The sequence below is a fragment of the Galeopterus variegatus genome, unplaced genomic scaffold (assembly GCF_000696425.1).
Source record: "Galeopterus variegatus unplaced genomic scaffold, G_variegatus-3.0.2 Scaffold1577, whole genome shotgun sequence".
In the NCBI taxonomy this organism is placed as follows: Eukaryota; Metazoa; Chordata; class Mammalia; order Dermoptera; family Cynocephalidae; genus Galeopterus; species Galeopterus variegatus.
Genome location: NW_007727688.1, coordinates 339452 through 344833, shown reverse-complemented (window position 1 = coordinate 344833; position 5382 = coordinate 339452).

Genomic DNA, 5382 nt, shown 5'->3' with positions numbered 1-5382 from the left:
AAAGACACAGTTCCTCTCCTCAAGGGCTTCACAGGTGAGGAATATAGGTACCTAGAAAAATTAAAAAAATATATAGTATGATAATTTTTATGAATTAGGAATATACAGGGAGCCATAAGAGCACAGATGTGAGTGTCTGGGAACATCAGGGAAGGCTTTCTGAATGAGTGATGTCTAAGGTTAGTTGTCAAAGACTATAAGGATAACCTAAATGAAGGGAACCAGGGAAGAGAATGGAGGAGGGTGTTAATTAGAGGGACAGTAAAGTGACTGTGCAAACATACTGACAACCAAAAGAATCTGCTTTGACCAGGTCAGCTAAATTATACCACCCTGGGAGATCTGGGATATGTCAGTAAACACATCCACCTGTCCTGGAAAACGTTATAACATGACCATTTTACTTAAGAGCAGCCATAATGGTGCCAAAAAACCATAAAGTAACGTAGAATACTTCTTATTACCCTTTCCCTAGATCCCTGCATGCAGGATGTAACCTACTAACAATCCCAAATCCATATGTCATGTACAACCAATAGAAAGCCTCATGAAGGGAAGCTCTCTTTGTCTCTCTCTCTCCTTTGACCCTTCTCCCTTCTTGTGATTATAAGATATTCAGTTCTGCTGGCCCTTTCTGGAACACATTTTCAGGGGTACATAATCTATGTGTCCCCCCAGTTGCAACTGTCATATTGTCTCTATAAATTCTTGCTATATGTATTTGGTCTCAGTTTTCTTTTTAGGTCAACAATCTTGACACACACCATGTGCCAAGTACTGGGCTAAAGCTGGGAAACAGGACATTTGAAGAAACAGACATGATTACCATCTTCACGAAACTGGCATTCCAACTGGGGAGAGGGACATTAAACAAGTAATTTCAAAATTTTTTTTTTCATTGCAATTGTGATAAGAGACATGAGGAAAGAGTGGAGGATTCTGCAAGTGATTATAAAGATGGGACCTAGATTAAATGGTCAGTAAATAATTTTTCCCATTTTATTTACATTTTGAAGGATTGATAAGTACAAATTAATAAGAAATTAACTTGAATACGATGTTAGGGGTCAAAAGGAGAAAAAACATTTCAGGCACCTATCAATAAAATTGAAGAGTCATAGGGCAGATGTATGTTTAACTTTAAAAGAAACTAACAGTTTTCCAAAGTGGATGCACCATTTTATACTTCCATTAACAAAGTATGAAAGTTATATTCCACGCCCTTGTTGATATTTTCTTTTGTCAATTTTTTTCAATTTTAGCAATTATACTGTGTGTGAAATGGTATCTCATTTGGTTTTAATTTGTACTTCATTGATGACTAATGATGTTGAACACATTCATTTATATGTTAGGTTTTGTAATACTTCTTTGTAGAGGGTGTATTCAAGACTTTTCACCAGATTTTTATTGTTAATTGTACTTTTATTACTGAGTTAAAAATTTTTCATAACTTGCCTACAAGTCCATTTTCAAAAATCAGTATTGTGAATATTTTCTCCCAGTCTGCGGCTTACCTATTTATTGTTCATAATGATGTCTGATGTGCAGAAATTATGGAGACCAGAAGATAGTGGAAAACATCTTTAAAGTGCTACAATAAAGAAACTATCATTATAGCATTCTACATCCAACAAAAAAACATTCTCCAGGGATGAAGGCAAAAGAAAGACATTCTCAGATAAAGAAAAATTAAGGAAAGTTGTTGTCAATAGACCTGTTCTACAAGAAATGCTAAAGTAAGTTCTTCAGGTTAAAGGGAAAAGATAAAGAGGAAAACTTCACAAATGAAGGAAGAACAACAAAAAAGCTAAATATCTGGGTATATGAAAGATATTTTCCCTCCTAAATACTTTAAAATACATATAATTGTTTAAAGCAAAAATTATGACAGTCTCCTGGAAATTTCAATGTATGTCAATGTAGTAAATTTGGCAACTATAGCATAAAGTTCAGTGTGGGGAGGAGGAAATAAAAACTATATAGATGTAAGATTTGTATGTTTTATATAAAGTGGTACAACATATGCTAATAATATTAAGTAGACTGTAAAAGATTAGATATGTACATAGTAATCTATAGGGTAATGACTAAAGAAAACAAAAAATAGACAAAAATCTGATGGTACCACAAACAACAGAAGAATGCATTGTCTTCTCAAGTGCATATGGAATATTCTATAGAACAATCTATACTCTAGGCCATAAGACAAGTCTCAGTAAATTAGAAACAATTGAAATCTTGTAAAATGTTTTCTCTGACTACATGGAATTAAATTAGAAATCAATAAAAAAAGAAAATTGGAAAAATTCACAAAATTAAATAACACACCACTGAATAACTAGCGGGTAAACGAAGAAATCACAAAGGAAATTGGAAAATACTTTGATATTAAAGAAAAAAATCCAACATACCAAAATTTATGGGATGCAGGAAAAGGAGTGTTTAGAAGGGAGTTTATAGCTGTAAATGCCTATTTTTTTTTTAAAGAAAAAGGTCTCAAATCAATAACCCAATATTCCACCTTAAGCAACTAGAGAAAAAAGAGCAATCTACACCTAAAGCAAGCATGAAAGATTACAGTAGAAATTAATGAAATAGAGAAGATATAAACAATGGAGAAAATGAAACCAAAATTTGGCTCTTTGTAAAGATCAGCAAGATTGACAGACCATTAGCTAGACTGACCAACAAAAAGAAAGATGCCAATACTAAAATCAAAAACAAAAGGAGGAACACTATTACCAACCTTACAGAAATATAAAAGATAATAAGGAAATACTATGAGCAAATATATGCCAACAAATTAGATAATCTAGACGAAACGGACAAATTGCTAGGAAGAAAAATACCAAAACTGACTCCAGAAGAAATAAAATATAGATTTATAACAAGTAAAGAGATTGAATTAGTAATCAAAAAACTTTCCACAAAGAAGGTTCAGATGGCTTTACTGGTGAAATCTACCAATGTTTAAAGCATTCTTAACACCAGTCCTTCATAAACACTTCCAAAGAACAAAAAAAGAAACATTTATTTACCAAATCATTTTATGAGGCCAGTAATACCCCAATACCAAAATGAAAGACATCACAAGAAAACAAAATAACAAAACAATATTCCTTATGAATAAGGAAAAAATTCTCAACAAAATACTGAAATAAACACCAGACAATAATACTAGAAATAATACTAGAAAAAAATTCTAAATGAAGTACTAGAAAACCGAACTCACAAACATATAAAAAGTATGGCAAACCACTTATATGCAGATTTTTAAAATAATTATATTAAACATTTTTTGGTTAGGTATGTCATGAATGCATAACATACCTAACCAGTTAAGTATCCCTATAGAATTTTCTTGAATCTTATACTAATTAGTTGGAAATAAAAGAAGAGTGTCTTGAAAAAAGCGTGTGCCTACTGGAATGAATGAGATTTGAAGATTGCTAGGCAATACGGTCCCTCCACACAGCAAATGTCTGTCTGGGAACCCTCAATTTCCTTCAGTTAAGATTTCTCCTTGCCTCCTTTTCAATCATACACTCCCTGATTAAATTGAAAGCAAACTAAATATCAACAAAATAAGAGATGAGCCAAGTTAGTTACAGTACATTGTTCCACTATTAAGATAATACAGAAGATTAACATACAAGTATGTACATGTACATTTTATATACATATACATTAACCATATATTAATACATAAAATTCTACCGTGCATGTGGCAGGTACGCAGAAGCAAATGTGGTGTGTGTGTGTGTGTGTGTGTGTGTGTGTGTGTGTGTGTGTGTATCTAGTGAGATTTTGAATACTTTTTATTTTCGTCCTGGCAATAGTATAATTGACAGTGAGTATAATACTCTAATAGTAAAATTGACGGTGAAAATACACTTTTTTATTAGAAAAAAAGCTTGGCTTTAGTTTTAAAAAAATTTACTTAAATCATAGGGGACTCGAGTCAGCATCCTCTCATAGTCAGGGAATGGTAGAAGGGGAAACGTTTTTCCCAGCCCATGTTCAGCTACATTGAAACTTCAGGAAATGAGGTGAAAAAGCACTGAAAATCAGCTCTGCCTGCCTCAGCCAGGACTCAAAAGAAGACTTAGGATCCCAAAACCTTCAGTCAGAAGCCAGATTATCCAGGGATCCTTCATCGTGTTCAAACCAGAAGGGTTTGAAATCTGAATCTCTCCTCAGCCACACTGCTGCTGGCTTTGATAACACAGTACATGTGCTTCAAAGGCAACTTTCCCATGTGGGAAAGGTTGTCAAGTAGAATCTATTTACACAGTCGCCTGAACATCTTTCCATCACACTGGAGCCTTCCCCCAAATAGAATTCTCATTCTTTTACAACTCACAGTGGACTGTTTGCTAAGAAAGGATTTTTGTTTTAACTTAGAGCCACAGGAGGTACATTAAAAAGTTGCAAATATTCTTGGAAATGGCCTTAGGTTTCTATGTTTGAAATATTTGAGGGCTGTCCGTTTAGCTCAGTTGGTTACAAAGTGGTGCTGACAACACCAAGGTCCAGGGTTCGACCTCTGAACCAGCCAGCCGCGAAAAAAACAAAACAAAACAAAATCGAAAATTCACTTGGAAAGAGAAAACTGTGAGATGCTGCAGGCTTCTGAGAAAAGCAGGTTAATTTATAATTAATAAAGTAATTCAGATCAACTCAGTTTAACAAATACTCACTGAAGACCTACTATGTGCAAGCACTGACAGGTTCTGTGGTGAACGGTGAGACAATAATATCCTGGTCCCCAGGAGTTTCTAACCCAGACCCCTCCCTGCATGCCATTTCTCTGGCACCATGTGCTTGCAGAGACATCTCCTGCAGATTTCTAGCTATTACAGTCACATGCTGTATGTGGCATTAAAAGCGAGTCAAATCAGTCCCACAGGCATAATAGTGATGTCACCAACACTGACTGAAAAAAGGAGAGGAATAGGATGATGACTGGTGAACAGAGACATGGCTATTATTGAGAAGGTGTCCTAGAATTAAAATTGCTTGGAGAAGAATATAACTAACTACATTTCCCCCAGATCCTTTCAGATCCCTAATTTGCTTCAACTTCAAGCACTAACATACAACTCTTAATTTGTGTCCTGGTAGTTTTTTGTTTTAAACAAATTTAAGAATGTACTCAAATACTCGTATGAGCCCATACACATCCAATTACACCCATGTGCAATGATAAATTAGGACATTATATAACATGTAGAAATGCAAGGAATGGGATTTTACTGTACATATACGTACGTATGTGGGGTCTTCAAAAAGTTCTGGAAAGATTCATATAGAATTTCTCTCTTCCCCTTCTTTAGGAATGGTTCATATGGTGCATCTTGAAATTCCTTGGAGAGCTTT